This window comes from Nyctereutes procyonoides, unplaced genomic scaffold, assembly GCF_905146905.1.
Source record: "Nyctereutes procyonoides isolate TBG_1078 unplaced genomic scaffold, NYPRO_anot_genome, whole genome shotgun sequence".
Lineage (NCBI taxonomy): Eukaryota > Metazoa > Chordata > Mammalia > Carnivora > Canidae > Nyctereutes > Nyctereutes procyonoides.
Window position 1 is genome coordinate 14,894,166 of NW_026575155.1, and position 20,520 is coordinate 14,914,685.

Consider the following 20,520-nt stretch of genomic DNA (forward strand, 5'->3'; position numbering starts at 1 on the left):
CGGGGCGAGAGCTACCTCCCACAGCTTATGAGTGAGCGAATGTGACAACCACCGGCTTCCCGGAGCATCGGGAGTGGCCCTTCCCACGAGGGAAGAAGTAGGGGAGCTGGTGGGTATAAGTGAGTTAAAACACACCAAAGAGGATTGGGGGCGTGTGTGTTCCGCGTAGAACCTGATGACACTCAGTGCACCGTCCCTGCTCCCGCCCTAGTTTTCCAGAGGATTCGGGGCGACCCCATTTGCAAGGCCAGCAGCTGTAGGAGGTGACCTTGGGGAGGTGCGGGGCCCCTTTCCTCATCCCCGACTGCGGCCTCCAGATCCACCTTCACCCGAACCACATGGAGGCCGGCTGCCCAGCCGGCCCGAGATGCAGTCTTGTGAGGCCCCTGCCCATCCTCCTAGAACCGAGTGTGGACCTCGGCTCGGCGTCCACCCCTTCTCCCCGCCGGGGGCCGGACGGGTGACTCAGGAAGACGCAGCGCTTCCTTGATTTCATCACCGTTTTAGGGCAAAGATCATCATCTACGACTCTTCCTCTCTCTGTGTCTCAAAGTGCAAAGGAAAAGGGACCGGGCATTTCGGCCGATTCTGGGCAAAGGCGGGGGGTAGGGGTGGGGGTGGAAATCACAGTCTTGAACACTTGTTTTTCTTTTCTTGTCTTATTTTTTTAAAGATGTTATTTATTTGACAAGAAAGAGAGAAAGAGCACAGGCGGGGGGAGCAGCAGGAGATGGAGAGAGAGAAGCAGGCTCCTCTCTGAGCAGGACCCCGGGATCCTGTCCCGAGCCAAAGGCAGACGCTTCACGGGCTGAGCCACCCAGGCGCCCCAGAACATTTGTTTTTCAAACACTGAGGCAGGATTTGGGAATTGGCAGCTCACCATTCCCTGTTGATTTGCGGCATGGCGGGATTTTTAATGCAGAACTTATTCAAAACCTGTTTTGGTGCAAAAAAAATTTTTTTTTTTTGGTTTACCAGGGACTGTGCTGCGAGAGGGGAAAATTCTGGGAAACCAAAGTTGGGTTGAGGCATCTCCAGTCCAAACAGCTGGGGAGCCATTGGTTTGGGCGTCTGTCGGGGACTGCGTGACCTCACCGTGTGACCGTGCAGCAGGGGGACCAAAGGTCACCATTCCCTTGTCCGCAGGGAAGATACCCGCTGTGCATCTTGGAATTTAGAAGGTAAAGAAAGCAATATTGAGATGCAATACTAGACCTTGGGAAATTTATTGTGGTCGAATGGAATTTATTTTAAGCCTCTGAATTCATCAGCGTTGTCCTTTGCTTTCTGAGCAGCGTGTCCCGACTTGGAGACAGAGGACACCTCGCTGCAGCTCCGGCCACCACCACAAAGCCCAGACGAAAGCCAGGTGTGAGGTCATTGGCTGGCGGCTGCCAGAGGTGGATTTATAGCCCCCGAGGGGGCCCCTTGATGCAGATCTGTCACCCGTTGGCATTGCCGTGCTCCTGGGTCTCGCGAGGATGCTCTCAGCGCAGCAGGTGCTGGGCTGTGAGGAGGTGACGTCGGGGGACAGAGCTGTGAAAACCGCCACACAGAGTCCTGGGGGTTCAGGAAAACCACCTCATTGCTTTCTTTCTTCCACAGTGACCCCGGGGGTCCAGCTGCTCTGGTGACCTGCTTGAGGGCACCCAGGGCACCAGCTGGCTGCTTGTCAGGGCTCCCATGTCCGAGGGGCAGCGGTGGAAGTTTGCAAAGGAACCCCGGCGTTGGGACTTGTGGCTGCCCCCCTGCTTGCTCCCTGGCTGTCATCCTCCATTGAAACTCTCATTGTCTCGCTGCCCTGTAGCACACATGCCCTGAACCTATTTCTCCTCCAGCACTCACTGTGCATGAGACACCTGGAGGTCCTGCACAACCACAGCAGGCCCAGGAGTCCGAGCCACCGATGCGCTCCCAGTGCTGCTGCTGCCACGACCATGCTTTAGGTAGCCAGGCCCCAAACCTCCTTTGACTGCAGGAAACTTCTAGAACTGGCTCCTGGCATTATTCCCATCGTGCTGAGCCCATCCTGCATGCTGGGAAGCACTTCCCACGACCTGACAGGTCAGCGTATAGACATGACCACCTGGCCCAGGTAACAGCAGTGATGCAGGAGGGCCAGATCCGAGGACCCAGTGGGGGCCCCACAGGACCAGCCAAGAGGGTCCCTGGCTCTGTGCAGGGTAGAAATCAAGCTGAAGCCGGGAGGGAATGAGCGTAGAGGTTCTTGAAGCTACAGACAGAGAGCACTCACAGATAGATGGTCTGGGAGACTCGGAAAGGAAAAGGAGAGAGAGAGTCTCCCCTTTGCTGGGGGTCTGGGGTTTTTATTGCGTGTCCTCTCAGGCATCCTGGGTAGAACAGGGGCAAGGGTCCAGGTGTCTTTCCTAAGTCACTTATTCCTTGGAGCCAGGGGTCTTGGCATAGGGACGTGTCACACTGGTGGTCTGCAAGAAGGATACGATGGCTTCGTCCGGTCATTCTCCCCTGACCCTTCCTTAGATGTCTACTGCGTTAGAAGACCCTAAAGAATTCATTCAGTCCTGGTCCCTTGCAAGGAGGACATTATTTATATTATGAGGCATGTGTAAAGTGGGGCTGCAGGTCCTTGCAAGGGTAAAGCAGGAAAAGGAGCAAAAGCAGATTTTTACGGAGTCCCTCTGTTTCCCTGTCTCAGCAGAGACATGGATGGACAGCAAGGTCCTATTTGCAAGAAGGGAAGGAAAGATCAACTGACCCATCAGCTGGGAAGGTGGGATAGGAAGCTGTGACATCTGGAGGAGAGAAGCCACGAAGGGAAACTGAGCCTCAGAAGGCAGAGCGAGGAGCGCTGTGCACGGAGGGTGGAGGAGGAAGGATGCTCGGGGTGCTGCGTGGGGCCTGGACCGACTCAAGGCTGAGCCCTGGAGAACCAGGCAGGGAGGACCCTGCTTCCCCGGGGACTCTGGGAGTCCCAATGTGAGCGCTCGGCGCTGTGACCCAGGGGCTGGTGGTGCACGGAAGGTTCTCAGTCGAGGCGTCTTGAACGAGCGGAGAGGAGGCAGGGCAGGACTAGGACACGAGCAGTGCCCATCAGTGCACGAAGCTCAGGCCACCGGGGTGGCGAGCGGGCGCCCGTGCCTGGTGGAGGGCCTCGTGGCTTTCCTCACGCTGCAGTTCTGCTCCCGAGCGGGGCATTTGTAGGATACCTGCTGGGGAGGAGTGTGGAAGGTGGGCTCAGAGTCTGGGTCTCTGGGGGAGCAATGGGGGGGCTGGCGCAGGTGCTGGGGGTTCTCAGCTGCGGAACCCAGGAGCTTACCACGGTTTTGGGGGGTTGGGCTGCGCTGGGCTCTGACTCGGGTGCCGGGCCCCGCCTGGGCGTGCGACTCCAGATGCTTGGTCTGAGCAGCTGCTGGGGTGAGCCAGGGCACTGCGTCCCCCGGAAACTTCATAAACGCAGGCACCATCAGGAGGACGCGGAACCGTCTTATTGCGGTGTCTGATTTCAGCCTCGGGGAAAAGTGCAAGGAAGAGCACAAAGGGATCCCGTGCCCTTCACGTGACTCGCACTCGCCAGTGGTCAGAGTTTCGTCCATTTGCTTAACATCTTTTTCTCTCTGGCATCATCTCTCTCTCCATAATCTCTGTGTAGACACTTTTTCATACATATTTCGTAGGATCCCTCCCTACCTTCGTATGTATCTTATAGATACGGAATAACCTTTGTCTCTCTGTATGTCTTTTCAGATATATACACACATACACACATACATACACACACACATATACACATGAACATATGCACGCACACATACACACATATATACACACACATACACACGCATACACACATGCACATATATATTCACTCACATATATACACACATGCATATATACACGCACACACATATACACACATATGCCATATACACATATATACACACACATGTACACACACATATAGTATAATCTCCATCTATGCATATATGTCTATATATGTCTTTTTTTTTAAATTTTTATTTATTTTATGATAGTCACACAGAGAGAGAAAGAGGCAGAGACATAGGCAGAGGGAGAAGCAGGCTCCATGCACCGGGAGCCCGACGTGGGATTCGATCTGGGGTCTCCAGAATCGCGCCCTGGGCCAAAGGCAGGCGCCAAACCGCTGCGCCACCCAGGGATCCCCCTATATATGTCTTTTCTTAGATATGCTGTATAATGTGTGTGTGTCTCTCTGTTTCTACATGTATTATACACTTACAGTATAATCTCTATGTATATAACCACATACATAGGGAGTAATATGTCTTTATATATTTTCATGTGTATGTATAGTATGCACAGCATGTACACACATAGACAGTATGTATAGAATGTATATGTATGTGTAGTATGTCTAGTATGACCTCTATGTATAATGTGTATATGTATGGTATGTATAGCATATATATATATGAATAGCATGACCTCTATGTACAGTATGTATATATAGTATGTATGTCATATACATATGTATATTGTATGTATATTATATTGTATGTATATAACATATTATATGTATATTATATACTATATATACTGTATAGTATATGTTTGTATATTATATTATATATGTATATTATATACTACATATAGTATATTATATGTATGTATATTATATGTATGTATATTATATATTGTATATTGTATATGTATATTATATACCATATATATAGTATATATACTACATGTATGGTATGGCCCCTTGCAATATGTCTAGTATGTGTGCATGCATGTATCCACATGTATGGTATGGCCTCTTGCTGTGGTTTGAATATTTCTAACCTCCCCAAATTCCTATGTTGAAACCTAATGCCGGGCAGCCCCGGTGGCTCAGCGGTTTAGCACCACCTTCAGTCTGGGGCGTGATCCTGGAGACCTGGGATTGAGTCCCATGTCAGGCTCCCTGCATCGAGCCTGTTTCTCCCTCTGCCTGTGTCTCTGCCTTTCTCTCTCTCTCCCTCTCTCTCTGTGTCTCTCATGAATAAATAAATAAAATTTATTTAAAAAAAAAAGAAACCTAATGCCCCACGTGATGGTGTTTGGAGGCGGGGCTGTTGGGAGGTGAGTAGGTTGGATGGGTGGAGCCCCTCTGCCCGGGATTAGCGCCCTAGTGAAAGAGATCTCATGTTGCGACCTGGCCCCACGTGAGGACACAGGGAGGGGGCGGCTTCCTATGGAGCAGGAAGCGGGCTCTCAGTGGACACCCATCCTGCCGGCACCTTGATCCGGAGGCTCCAGAACAGTGAGAGATGCATTTCTATTGTTTATGAGCCAGTCTGTGGCATTCTGTTACATCAGCCTACATACAGCCTTTGTATATCTATCTGTGTACACACACGTCTCTTTCTGTGTAGACATCTTCAATATGTGATATGTCTATGTATCTCTATGTCCTCATTCTCTTACTTCACCATTGCACGTTCATCAAAATCAAGAGGCTTAAATTATTATGTTAGTCTCTAATCCACCATCCAAATGCAAAGTTCACACCTTTTGAAATTTTTTTAAAATTTTTTAAAGATTTTAATTATTCATTTGAGAGACAGAGTGTCAGTCAGGGTGGACGGGCAGAGGGAGAGGGAGAAGCAGACTCCCCACTGAGCAGGGAACCCAATGCGGGACTCGATTCCAGGACCCTGGGATCATGACCTGAGTCCAAGGTAGACACTCACCTGACTGAGCCACCTGGGCGCCCCTTCACTCCCCTTTATAAAGCAGGGAGATGTGGTTGACATCTAGCATGTCTCTGACACATTTCAGTTACCACTTTCACCATCAGTGAATTTGCTCAAATAAAAATGATGGTGGAGAGTCCGGAGAACAGGAGGACATGAAGTGGGCCAGGTTCGCCACCACCCTGCCTGGCACGTCAGTGCTGCCGGGTGTTGGGCCCACTGTCACTGTCCTCACGAATTCCCTTCCCAAGACAAATGTGGGAGGCTCTTCGCCTGTGTCTCCTCCATTGAAAAGCTCTGGAAGGTCTGGAAAACTTTGAAATAATTACTCGTCCAGAGATGACTTCCTTTGGGGAACAAAAGGACATTTTGGGGGGTGGGGGAAGGAGGACGCAGCCCCTGATGATGAGTCAAAATAAAGCCTACAAATGAGCAGGACTTTCTTGTTGATTATGAAATCATGCCCTTTACGGTTGCCTCGTTTCCCAGCCCAGGACCCTTTCCAGGAACACGGCACTCAGTTGTCACGACCGTCATGATATGCAGAGAAGGCGTTTTTTCACTTTTCTTAGTAAAGTATAAAACTAGAACCAACCACTGGCATGAACATTTACAGACTTGGAATCTGCAGCTTCTTTCCATTAGCGAACAGAATCCAAACCCAAGTGACTTGGGGTGAACGGCGCGTGGCTGGGGGCCGGGGCCGGGCTGCCAGGGGCTGCTTTTGGGGCCGCATGTAGGAAGTGTATGTGGTTATGAACTACTGCTGTCCTGACCCCAGCCTGCACCCTCGCCGGGTGCTCTGCTCCCCCATCGGGGTTCAGGCCCTGTGCACGTGTGTTAAAAGGCAGATTTTTGGCCGTGCTCTTCGACTGTGAATTCAATTACAAATCTTGCCCTAGCTGAGGAGGAGTGAAAGCTTCCCAGCTAAATTAAAGTCAGGTTTGACTGGGCCAGCTTCCCTTCCCACAACTGGATAGTAATTCTTTGTGCAGAGCCATACCGGTCACCCCCAACCTTGGCACCATTTGTGGGGGGCTCCTGCAGACCAGCGTGGGGCGGACAGGGCCCGTGAGGTAGGGATGTCCTGGCCACACTCTCTGGGCCCCGAGCCAGGGGGGGATTTAGACCAGAGCGCCCTGTTTGACCTCAGGCTAAGAGCTCCTGTGTCAGGTCCTCTAGCTAAGGACCACCAGCAAAATGGAGATGTGTTTTATCTGGAAAAAAACCAAACCAAACCAAAACAAACCCATTTTTAACATTTATTATACTTTTATCTCACAGCAAAAGGGCCCAGGGGCTTTATAGGTAACTAGGAAACACTTGTAAGTTAATTAAGCCTGGTTTGGGTCACCTACTCGTTTTTTTTGATGGGTTGCCTTAGAGGTGGACTCAGCTCCCCTTTTTTAAAAAATATTTTATTTATTCATTCATGAGAGACACACAGAGAGAGACAGAGACGCAGGCAGAGGGAGAAGCAGGCTCCCTGCGGGAGCCCGATGCAGAACTAGATCTCGGGACCCCGGGGTCACACCCTGAGCTGAAGGCAGACGCTCCACCACTGAGCCACCCAGGCACCCTGCAGATGGAGTGGAGGGTGAGGGTGGTGGGAGTCGTAGGACAGGCAGGAGGGTGCTGGAGAGTTCAGGATTGAGGAGAGGACCCCCAAGATAGCCAGAGTGAAGCCTTACTGGCTGTTTCTTTGTCCCAGCACCACCCTGGACGGGCCACAGTTGCAGGTGGAATCACGAGGACAGGAAGTCCTACTACTCGGGACTTTCTGTGTGGGGAACAGAGGGCCGAGGGGGCCGGATGCAGCCCCTCTGCACCTCTCCTTCATCTCCAGGGCTCCGGGGGCCCAGGGGGAGGGAGTTCTCCTTGCAGTTCCTCCCTGTAGACGGAGATGGCACTGGGGCAGCCACCGACCTTCTCCTCTGAGCACCTCAGAGTCTGTGACGTGCCTGCAGGTCCAAGGCCAGAGCTAGACCCCCTCCCAGGGCCCAGTGGAGGAAGAAGACTCTGACTGTGAGGAAATGACCGACTCTCTGGGGGATCCCCCCTCTGCTTCCTCCCTTCCATTCGTCTAAGAGGGGGCATTTCCAGAAGGCTTAATTGGATGACCCAAAGGCCATCTGATTCGATTGTATAAAATCTGAGAAAAGAACTTTGAAATTACTGTGCATTGCTGGGTGTCCGCTCTGGGAGGAAGACCCCGGGGGCTGCGGCCCAATCCCTGGCCTGATGGGTGGACAGGAGGTGGCCCCACTGTGGTTGTGTCGCTGGCAGAAGTCCCCTTGGTGTGGCACGACGAGGCCTGGCCTGGGCTGGACCTGGTCCCAGGCCACCTGGCCCTTCCTGGGCGCGTCTCGAGCGAATGCCACCTTCCCCGTGTGACTGGGAGGCTCGCGGGCCTACCCCACAGCCTCTGCATCTAATCTTTTCAAATAGTTTGGAAATCTTGGTGGCAAATCACTTAAATAATCTGCACCGGTTCTCACATCCAGAGGCATCCTCTTTGGTGAGCAAACAGATCTGAGGATGGGGATAATTCTCTGCTCTGCAGTTGGCCCCTGAGCAAACATTAAACCAAGTGAACTATGCTATGCTAGGACGTCTGCAGGGGCCCCTGGGCGGCTGGGTGGGCTGAGTGTCCGACTCTTGGTCTGGGCTCAGATCATGATCTCGGGGTCGTGGGATCGAGCCTAGTGTCTGGCTCCACGCTCAGCGGGGCATCTGCTGGTTCAGGATTCTCGCTCTCCCTCTGCCTCTCCCCGACTTGTGCTCATGCTCTCTCTCCCAAAATAAATAAATAAAAAAAAAATTAAAAAGACGTCAGCAGATCAAGAAGAAGCAGACTTGGGCAAGGAGCCTGTCTGAAGCCCATGTGATCCTTTCCTTTCCATTCGTAACAGTGTCCTGTGGCTGCTGCAACAAATTACCACCAAATTTGTGGCTTAAAACAACAGACATTTATTGTCTCGTAGTCTGGAGGCCACAAGTCTGAGATGAAGATGAGAGCAGGGCTGGCTCTCTCGGGGGGGGGGGGGGACTCCCGGGGCATCGGCGGGGGGGGGGGGGGCGGGGGTGTTGTTCCTGCCCTTTCTGGCGGCTGGTGAACCAGGCTGTCCCTGGTGTTTTTTGGCTTGTAGACACCTCTGTTCAGTCTCTGCCTCCTCCGTGTGTTAGGGGGCTGGCGCTGGATTCGGGGCTCACCCCGACGCAGGATGGTCTCATACTGGAGCTTCACCTTCATTACATCTGCCAAGACCCCATGTCCAAAAAGTGACGTTATAAGCTTCTTCTTCTTCTTCTTTTTTTTTTTTTAGATCTTATTTATTTATTCATGAGAGAGACAGAGAGAGGCAGAGACAGGCAGAGGGAGAAGCAGGCTCCATGCAGGGAGCCCGATGCAGGACTCGATCCCAGGACCCCGGGGTCATGACCTGAGCCGAATGCAGATGCTCAACCGCTGAGCCACCCGGGCGTCCCACATTCTAAGCTTCTGCGTGGGCATGAATTTGGGGGGTACTGCCCAGCCACGACATCTCCTTTCCTTGGTTGTCATCCCTGCCTTCTCAGGGGACCCCGACTTGCCCAAACCCTCCGCGGAGATGCTTACAGGAGGCAGGCGCCGCTTCAGCAGAGGCGCTGGGGGCCGTGCTGGGAAGGCGGCGAATCTTGCTCCTTCTGGGATGGAAAGCTGCCCTCCGCGGCCCGCCGCCCGCCAGGGGGACATTCCAAGCTGGTCTTTCCATTTGGACTTTCTCATCTGTCTATCTTTTATTTATACAAGCCCCAAGCCACGGAACACTGCTCGGTAAACACTGGGTTATTTGCTGTGCAAATGCTGGGATTGGAACCCCAGGCCCTCCCTCCCCTGGAAAAGTCCCGGCAAAGCGCTGGAGCGCTGGAGCCCTCGGAAAATACACGAGGACTTAGTCATCTGGAAGGAAGTTCCCAGTTTTGAGGGCCCGTTACCAAATCCTTCAGGGGCGACTGCGGCCGCCTTGCTTTCCCATCCCCGGGAAGGCGTCGCCCTGCTGCGGGGCTGAGTCTCCAGTGATTTCTGCGCGGCTTGCCTGTCCACCCCCGGCTTTCCGGGGGGTCTTCTCGCTCGCCAGAGAGCGCTGCCTTGTGGTGCCAACCCTGAGTCAGGTCCTCCCCGGGCTGGCCCGCCGCGCTCGGCTGAGCCCAGCAGCCGGGGTGATGGAGGGGAGCGGCCCTGGCTTCCGGGCTGCACCCTGCATTTGTCCCAGGTCAGGGATCGCCACGTGGTGGAGGGGACTGCAAGGTGGTGTAGCGGGAACGCCCCGTCAGAATGGAAAATAAATAATAATATTCAATTTAAGTATCTTTCTTTTATTCTTTAATTAATTTATTTGTTCATGAGAGACACAGAGAGAGAGGCAGAGACACAGGCAGAGGGAGAAGCAGGCTCCCTGCAGGGAGTCCGATGCGGGACTCGATCCCAGGACCCCGGGATCAGGACCTGAGCTAAAGGCAGATGCTCAACCGCTGAGCCACCGAGGCGTCCCTCGATTTTAGTATATTTCTAAGACGGGTACAGCACGGAGGCTCGGTATCTCAGCTGGGAGTGACTTCCCCTCACTCCAGGACCCCTTGGGCAGGAAGTGGGTGAAGAACACTGCTGAGAAGGGGACTTTCCCCCTCCGGGATCTCCCGGGAAGAAGGGGGCACCCTGCGAGCCAGAGCAACGCATTTTCCTGACGGCCTGCGCATCAGGGTGGTCGGGTTTCTCCTGGGAAGCGTGGCCGTGGCTCTGCGAGGCTGTCCGTGCATCCGAAAACAAGGTGTCCTCGGAACAGAGGGTGGGGGAAGGCCATGACTCTCCTGGTGGGTCCCCTAATGCTCAGGAGGGCTGACCCAAGGCCGCTCGCTGGACCAGCTCTTACGGGGTGCCTACTCTCTGCTAGATGCCCGGCTGGGCGCCAGGAGGAGGTGGTCTTGCATGACCTCCCCGTGGTGTTGGCCCCCGTCTCTCAGGGCAGATATAAGAATCCTCCCATGGACACAAGGTTAAACGGGAGAGGGACGCTTGGGGGCAGGGCAGGAAGGAGCAGCAGGAATTAGGATTTGAGCCGGGGCCAGTTGGACCCATGTTTGTTTCCTTGTTGGTCCGACGCTGACCTGATGGCCCCGGTGTCCTCACAAGCATTAGCCCCAACTGTGACACCTGACCTTGGCCTCTGACCTCGGGTTGGGTTGGCCCTGGACGTGGTTCCTGCTGCCCAGTGCCGCCTCTGTCTGTGCTCTGGTTGAGATGACCCGCTTGAGGGCCCTGTGCTGTCCCGCGACAGCCATTGCCATTTCCCTTCCAGGATCAGCAGTTTCTGGGCCCAGGGCCAGCCCTGACACCCCAGCGGGCCTCCCTGGGGCCGGCCCCCTGCCCCCCTGCCCTGGGTTCCTGCCAGTGTCCCCTCCATGTGCTCATGATTCACACCGTCCTGGCTGCCGCACTGTCACCCGATTGCGTCCGCCCCAACCAGCTGCTGCTGGAACCCCCACTGGCACCCCTTGTGGGGACGGCTTCCTAGCACCCGCCAGCCCACATCTGGGTCCTTGCTGCCTGCCTGCCTGTCCCCAGATGACCTGTGGCAAGGAGTCCATTTGGCCGGCGGGTCCCCCACACGGACAGTGACTATAGTTGACATTGCATGTACAGCGTCACCTCACGGTCACTCCTGTCCCTAACCTTCATAAGGGGGGAGCAAGGACAGCAGCCTTGACAGCACCGATGGCATGCCCAGGGCCACCTGCGAGGGGGCAGCGCTCCTTGCATGCAGACGGACAGACGAGGACGCAGCCTAGGGGCCTCTTGAGCTGCCAGAAAGCAAGCGGAGGGTCAGGGCTGGAGCTGGACCCGTGAGGCCCGAAGGACCGCAGCAGCGTCTCCCCCCTTTTCTTCCCGGGTGGCCCCTGGCCCCTCTGGCTCTGGATCCTGCTGCCCGGAGCTGAAGCCACTGCCTGCTGAGGCCATAATCTCAGACACGGGGGCTGGAGGGGTGCCATGGGGCCCCATGGGTGCACCCCTGGCAGGGCCGCAGGGGCGAGGCGGGGGGCACCCCGGCTGCTCGGGCAGGCTCACCCCGTGCCAGCTGTTCATCGTCACAGCGCTCTAGATAAGGCATTCCAGGGCTTAACAGGCCTCATTATCTGACCCAAATACCTCCTGAAACAGACCCGGCCCTGAGGGACGCCGAGGCCCCGTCTCGTACCCCCGAGGGTCACAGGTGCAGGAGGTGATGCTCACTTCAAGGGAGGTCCTGGGAGGCGGCTGGCAGGACGGGGCGGGGATGCACCTGCCCCCCTGGGCCTCAGGGACCGCCCCCCCCCCCCCCGGCAGGTTCCTCGCAGGCAGCCGGTGCCAGCCTTTGAAGGCCGTGCCCCTCCCCGCAGGTCTGAGCTCTCGCCTGGCGTCCTGGCGACATAACTGCCTTCTTCATGGTGACAGGACTGGTTGTGAGCTTGCTCAGCCCCTATGCTCTGCCCTGCGCTCCGCGGTAGATCCCCAGGGCTGCCCCGGAAGGCGCCACGGGCTCGGCGCTCTAAACCGACAGCAATGCCTTGTGTCCCCGCCCCAGATCCAGGTGTCCCCGGGCCCGCCGCCGTCACCATTGCAGCCTGTGCCTCGGTGGTGACACGGCCTTCCCTCTCTGTGTCCATTTCATGAGTACTTGGTCCCTCCAGACTGAGGTCCCCTCTACACCAGCATCACCTCACCTGAACCCAAGGACGTCTGCAGAGACCTTATGTCACCTGTACCCGGGGATGTCTGAACGTTTCTTCTTGGGGACACACCAAAACCCACAGGGCAGACTGGAAGGCTTTCCGGGTCCGGGTCAGCCCCGGGCCACCCAGGACAGGGCGATTTGTGCTGTCGACTTCCTTCTCTTGTCCTCCCCTTTCTTGTCGCTTTGATCCTTCTCCAACGTGGCTTCACCGTATGGACCGCAGGGCCCCCCACCCCGCCCTGTCCTCATTCTGGAAGCCCACCTGTCGGGGCTGGACGTGCCCATGGGAGAAGGCACACGTCTGTCCCAGGAAGAGCAGTGACCGTGCTTCCTCCTGACCCCGGCCCCCACTGTGTCCCTGCAGAGCCTCCAGGGACGTGGCCCTGAGGTGCTCGCAGGGAGAGCGAGAGTGGGGTGGACCCGCGGAGCCGGGCAGTGCATGCTCACGGCCCCTCCGAGGCTGGCTCTGGCTTTGACCTCGAGAACATTCTCCTCCTCCCCAGAGGCTCTGAGCCCACCTCTGGCGGCATCTCGCAGAACCAGAGAGTTGTTGGCTGTGCCCGTCACCACTGTCCCTAGCCCCATCTCACTCAGCTGCCGTGACACAAGGCCACAGACTTCGGGACTCAAGCAATAGAAAAGTGCCGTCTCACGGGTCTGGAGCCTGGACGCCGGAGATCAGGGTCCAGCAGGCTGGGTTTGTGGTGAGGACTCCTCTTGGCTGGCAGATGGCCGCCTTCTGGCTGTGTCCCGATGTGACAGAGAGAGGGGGAGACAGCAAGCGAGCTCTGGTGTCCCCTCTCATGAGGACACCACTCCTGTGGGGTCAGGGCCCTGCCTTGCGACCTCACAACTTCTTTACTGCAAATACACACTAGGGGCTTAGGGCTTCCGCTTGTGTGTGCATTTAAAGGACACAGACATCCAGCCCTGCACGTGCACACTAGTTTTTTCCAAATCTTTTGAAAGAAATGCTGTCGCACGCAACCCTCGGAGGCTGCGGCAGGTGGGGAGGCGGGGAGGGCTGGGGCCGGGTTGGGGCCAATGCTGGGAGTTCTGGTACCTTCCCCTCGGCCCTGCTCAGGCTGCAAAGCTGAACCAGGTGCCGCCAGCTGGGATTAGGGTGCAGGACACAGCATTCTAGAAAACCGCTCACCCTAGACGGTGCAAGAACCAGAGAAAGTGAGAGGTCTTGTCGGTGAAAGTGGGGAGGGTTTGCAGAGGAGCCTTGTGGGCAGGCCCAGTGCCCATGACCCCGTGGGAAGAAGCCTCCCAGACGTGGCTGAGATAACGCAGCCTAACCCCAGCCTGATGCCCTCGTGCCAGAGGAGGGGGGCAAAGCCACCGACCCGGGGGATGAAGGCCTTATGACCCATTAGACCGGGGGCAGCGGCTTCTCCTGGTGTGGCTGGCACAGAAGGCGGGCGGGCTGGGCAGTCAGCGGGAGGCACCAAGGGATCCGAATTAGCAATCCCCCTGGAGGTGTTTCCCGAAGGTTCTCCTGGGGCCCCGCAGAGGGTGGAGACCCCCTCACCCCGAGTGTGGAAGGCAGAAACCTGGCCGTATTATTTCAGAGCGATGGACACACTTCTCGAAGTGCTGATGTGATTATCCACCCACAGATCCACATGTACCGTGTCTTACTGTTCACCCCCAAAAATCTCTGCCGGAACTTGGAGGGGGGAGGCTGGAGGGGGTGAGGAAGAGGGGGGATGGGGCCGAGGGCAAAGGGGGTCGTCTGGGGGTGCGATGAGGGGTGGGTGAAGCTCTGCCTCTGCCCAGGGGGGCGGACGAGCATCTGCAAGCTGCTAGGACCAAGCCCTATGGACTGGGGACCTAACCCCGCAGACGGCTGTTCTCCCGAAGTCTGGGGGCAGAAGCCTGAAACCAGGATGGGTGCAGGGGCGGTTCCTCCTGGAGGTTTTGGTGGGGGGGAGCGTCCTTCCTCGCCTCGTCCAGTCCCTGACGTTGCCGCCAACCTTGGCCTGCAGACGCATCCCTCCGTCCTCCGCCGCCGTCCTCCCGCGGCCTGCCCCGACCCCCGTGCATCTCCAGTTCGCCGCCCTTCTCTTCGGAGGACGCCAGGCACCAGATTAGGACTCACCCTGAACCCAGGGTGACCTCGTCCCAAGAGCCCGATGCGGACCACATCTGCAAAGACTCTCTCTCTCCACGTGCACATTCATAGGCGCCAGAGGTTAGAACTTGGACACACCTGCCATGTCTCGATACGAAGGGCACCTCACGTCTGTCTCATTATTGGCAAAGTGTCCGGAGTCTGGGCTGACTCAGGGGCTGTCACCCTTGCTGCCCCTTGAAATTCCCCCAAGGGAATTCCCTAAAGAAAGGGGGTCCCATCCCTCCTCCAGAGATTCTGAGCCCCTTTCCTGGGTTGGGGGTGGATGCCGGTTCTTTTCTTTCTTTCTTTCTTTCTTTCTTTCTTTCTTTCTTTCTTTCTTTCTTTCTTTCTTTCTTTCTTTCCTTCTTTTTCGTTCTCTCCTTTCTTTCCTTTTCTTTCTTTCTTTCCTTTTCTTTTTTCTTTTTTGTGTCCAAATCTGGGAACGAAGATGCTGGTATTGCTTTTTTTTTTTTTTTAAGATTTTATTTATTCATGAGACAGAGAGAGCGTGGGGAGGGCAGAGACACAGGCAGAGGGAGAAGCAGGCTCCATGCAGGGAACCCGACGTGGGACTCGATCCTGGGTCTCCAGGATCACGCCCTGGGCTGAAGGCGGCCCTAAACCGCTGAGCCAATGCAGCAATATCAATGCTGGTATTTCTTAAAGAGCTTCCCAGTACTCGACACTCTCATCCTGGTTTTCATGGGCGCCCCGGTGTCTCTCGTGACATCCTATGTCCCGAGAAGTGCCTCAGCCCCAGGGGAACTGGGCATGTTGGTCACACTATCCGTGGGACAAGGTGAGGTGAAAGCCATAGACCTGACCCCCCTGGTGGGGCCCCTTTGCTTCTGAGACTCAGTCTCTCCGACCCCGGTGGCGGCTTTGCCCCAGGTGGGAGATACGTGTGTGCAGCGCTGTAATGGGAGCTGAAGTCTTTGAGAAGCAGACTCTACCCCCGGGCACAGGACACCTGCTACCCAGGCCATCCTTTATCCGGCATCCCCTCCTCTTGCTGGGTTTCTGGGTCCCTTGTTCTAATTCTGCAGAGTCCCCTTCTTTCTGAGTGGGATCTGAGGATGGCTCAGACTCTTCCCCATGGAGCATCTTTAGAGCTCAGCCAAGGGCAGCTGCCAGACACAGCCTGTCAAGCCAGGCACAGCAGCGAGGTCACATCCGTCAGGCTGCCCAAAGCTGTGGTCTCTGGGCCTCGCTCCCCCCAGCACCTACCCCGGAGGGGGACAAGGAGTGGGAGGGGGGTAAGGTGTCACATGGCCTGGTCACAGCTCACGGGAGGAAGGGAACACCCAGGAGCACTCCAGAGCGATGCAACAAGGGTGATGAAGGCCGGCACGTCTGGGATGCGGGGTCAGCCTGTGCACCTGGCTGGGATGTGCTGTGCGGAAGCAGCGTCCTCACCTGCCTCCCCACGTGACCTCTGCGGCACCAGAGCCCAGCGGGGCAGCCTTATTCCCTGGGCCGCAGGGGTCTTCCCAAGGCCACCGCGGGGCCAGCCCGGCTTGATTCAGGCCTGAACCAGAAGGGCGTCCTGAGCAGCACTTGCTTCTCGCTGCGGGAGTGGAGGCCGCCCTTCCCACCCTCGGGCGCGTGGGGCGTGGGGCGTGGGGAGGGAGGCACCGCCTCTAGGCCAGACCTCTGGGTGTTCATCTGCTTCACAACCTCTTCCTTCAAGATCTCAGCATCCCGGAGCCGCCATCCCTGCCCGGAGCCGAGCAGCCCTAACAGACCATCCCGCAGGTAGAGTGGATTAGAGATCATGCCTGTGGCCATATCTCTATCGGGAGCGGGGCACACCCCTATTTCCCATCCTCTGACACTACAGATGGGGTCAATGATAAGGTTAGTTCCCTGGGAAAATCAGATTTAGGGACGCCTGGGTGGCTCAGGGGTTGAGCATCTGCCCTCAGCTCAGGGTGTAATTCTGGAGCCCTGGGACGGAGTCCGACGTCAGGCTCCCTGCAAGGAGCCTGCTTCTCCCTCTGCCTGTGTCTCTGACTCTCTCTGTGTGTCTCTCATGAAAAAATAAATAAAATCTTAAACAAACAAAAAAAGAAAGAAAGAAAGAAAGAAAGAAAGAAAGAAAGAAAGAAAGAAAGAAAGAAAAGAAAGTCAGATTTAACCAATAGAATTGTGACCCTGGGCCTTGCTGTCCCTACAGCAGCCCCAGCAAGAGGACTGGCAGCAGGGACAAGAAGCCAGTGGACTTGGGAGAGGCAGGACCCTCGCCCCATCTGATGCAGCGCCCCCCCCCACCCCCCGCCCCCGGCTCTCTAGATTTCCAACATCTATTTTCAACTCTCCTTCCTAGGACCTGTATGCTTATCAATTATTTTTCGAACAATTTTTGGTTCAGAAAAGAACCATGACCCAAAACTCATACTGCTTTTCCCTTCATTTAAATTTCAGCATGTTTTCTAAAAGTTTCTACGAGCTGCTCAAAGCTAAAATGAAGAAATGCAAATGGGCACCTGTGGGATGGGTAATTGTATGTCAACCTGACTGGGTCAGGGGGTGCTCAGATAATTGGTCAAACATTATCTTGGTGTGTCTGTGAGGAGGCCTTGGGGTGAGATTAACATTGGAAGCAGTAGCCTGAGTAAAGCAGATCGTCCTTCCGTCCTTCCGCGTGGGGGTGGGCCTCATCCAATCAGTTGAAGGTTGGAATCGGAACAAAGGCTGACACCACCTCACCCCCCACCGCTTGACTACGTTTGGACTTAGACATTGGTTTCTCCTGTCTCTGGAGTCAAACCAAGAAGTTGGCTTTTCCTGGGTCTGGAGCTTGCAGGGCTTTGGATCGAAATTCCATCCTTGTCTCTCCCAGTGTCAGACCTTCAGAATCACATTGGGGTTCTAGAATGCCTTTCTATGCATTGTTTTTCTGTGCGCTGCTTTCCCATATGTGGGTACTCACAAAATCAGCAGGTGTGAACGCCCTCCTAAATTGGAAGGCACAGTGATTCCCGTTCTGTAGGTTGGGGAAGCTGAGGCACAGAAGGTATGGCGATGGTAAGCCGTCTGGCTGTTGGGAAAACAAGGACAGACCGAGGACGTCCAGCCGCCGGTGCGGGCCTTCCCTCAGCAGGTCACTGCAGGTGGTGCCGCCTGTAGAACCCGTGCGTGGCCATCGGCCTTCCCGGTCTTCTGTGCGCCCCTGACAGCGGGCACCTGGGCCCTCGCAGCCCTGCCCCCAGGGACCCCAGCTTGTGGTAGCAGGTGCGCCTCTGGCGCCCGGGGCACCTTAGGGGAGGGCCCCTGCTTCTCCTCAGTCCAACCTGCTCTGGCTCGGAGCCGAGGACGCCGAATGTCCAGCACGTTCCCTGGGGCTTGGAGACGACGTCCGCATATGCGCTGTACCCTCACTTTCCAACCAACCCAACTCTGCAGGCAACAGTTGCCAACGTGGAAGGTCCCAAGCACCCACCACCGCCCGTGTTCCCTGGATGCAGCTCCCGCCCAGCGCCCCTTAGAGATGAAGCACCTCCCAACCCACCCTAGCAATGAACATCACAGACCCCATGCCGCCCTTGCCCAGAGCCCCCCCTTCCCACAGGGACCTGCCCCTGCAGCTGGGACCCCGGCTAGAGGTCTTACCCCAGGTCTTCAGGCCCCTAGGATGGCCCTGCCACCTATGCCTCTCCCTGCGCTCACCACCCTCACCCCCAACCTGAGCCCAGGTGAGGCGGGGAACCACTCCCGGCCCGCTCCACCCGGTTGATGGATGGTCATGGCCAGGGCTGCATGTGGAGCAGGACTCCAGGAAGGGGGCAGTGAGCAGTGAGCGACGCCCCCCGTGTCATCCCTGCCCTAGGCCACCGTTGCGAGCCTCTCAGCCCTGATCGCCACATCCCAGGACAGTGCTGGAGGCACTTACCTTTTGACCTGTAGGGTCCTAATGGGTTTTGTGGTGGAGTCTGCTGTGTGCAGGACCCCAGAACTCAGAGCCCTGCTGAGGTCAGCTTACTCCCCCCCTGCAGGCGGACGGGGCGCACAGAGCCCAGCTCGGACACCGACACTGAAACCAGACACGCAGTTCATGTCCTCGGACACATGTTCCAGGGACAGGATGCCCATCCTCATCCTGTGTGTGTGCGTGTGAGTGTGTGGGCATGGGTCTGCACACGCACGTGAGCGTGTGAGCCAGCCAACAGCTGAGCATGTCTGTACTTGCACACGTTAGACTGTGAGCTACAAACACTCCTGAGTGTGTGCATGCACACAGGCAAAAATGTGAGTGTGTAAGCACGTGAGCATCTGCACCACGCATGCACACTCGAGCGTGAGCCAGCGTGCATGTATACAGGTGAGCATGTGCATGTGAGATCGGGTGTGCATGTGTGTGCACGGAGTGTGACCGTTTGTGCACACGACTGTGTGTTTGTATGCACACGTGGGTGAGTGTGTGCGTGTGAGTAGCATTGCACGCTGGCAGTTTTTCCCAGATTCCAGGATCTCGGACACCGTGTTGGGCGAGACGCTGTTTTCTGCACGGAGGTGCTGCCCAAGGAGAGGGAGCTTGGGGCGGAGGCGGGGGGGGGGTGTTCCTGGCCGGATGGACATGTGACCGGACACTTCTTGGAAGTGACGAACGTGACATCCTAGACAGACGCCCCTCTCGCTGCTGGGTGCTGGGTGCAGGGCTGTTTGCTCCTCAGAGCGTTCACATGGAAGAGAAACGTGGAAAAACGCCGCGGCCGCCGTACGGAAGACTTTGCCCGCGTGGTGACGGGAGGGGACTACCTCACCGCGGGTGGAAGGAGAACGACACAGCTGGGTGACTTTCGGGGCTTGGAAGAGAAGGAGGTGGAGGGAGCACAAAGCTAGCGACAGACGGTCAATCTTGAGAGTTTTTCTTTTTAAAAATATGAGCTTTACTATAAAGGGAAAGCGCGTCATGACAACATTTTATGGACAGTTGCAAGTTAGCATGAAGTGCTCGGCTGGAAGGATGCCTTGACCTGGCTCTGCTCTCCTGGGCTGTCTGGCTGGACGTTCCCTGGCTGTGTCCAACCAGACAGCGGGTCCAACCAGACAGGGGAGCGCAAAGAATCTGGGCTTCAGGATCGAATCTCCCAGGTCACCGGCTACGCGGCCTCTCTGACCCTCAGCATCTTTATCTGTGCAATGGGGATAAGGGATCGGCTTCCTCCAGTGGCTCTAAAGAGGAGAGAAAGCGCGCGGACCAGCTTCAACCGAGGGTGGTATTATCCTCGGCTGCACCTTCATGCTTTATAGAAGCACTCGTACCTTGTAGGAGCAAAGGTTCCAAGACAGAATAGAATAGAATGTTGCAATTCAGATTCAACTCACATTTTAAAAAAAATTATTTTTAATTTTTAAAAAAGATTTTATTTATTTATTCTGAGACACACACACACACACACACACACACACACACACAGAGGTGGAGACACAGGCAGAGGGAGAAGCAGGCTCCCCGCGGGGCCCTGATGCGGGACTCGATCCCAGGACCTCGGGGTCACATCCTGAGCCGAAGGCAGATGCTCCACCGCTGAGCCCCGCCAGGCACCCCTCACCTCACATCTTTAAATGTCCAGACTTCCCTAAATTACAATACTTTTTCTATTTATTGTTAGTGCCCATTAAAGTCTCCTTTGTTGAAGACTGTTACAGCTTTAAAATGTATTTTCTTATTGAACCTTTTTTTTTTTTAAACCTCAGCACAGCTCCCCAGTCCATCCTGCGCTACTGGCTTTCCCCCAGGGGTGCTGCCCTCCGGGACCCTGGCCCCGAGCCCCTCGGCGGCGGCGGGATTGTTTCCACTCCTTTGTTTATGCCTCGTGCCCTGGCATCTGCCCGCAGGTGCAGCCGCTAATCGTCCCACAGGTTCATCTGCTGAGGATAAACGACGTAGCAACGTCGGTGCGCGGCGAGGCTGAAGGTCCCTTGTGGAGGAGCCCTTCTGGGGTTGGGG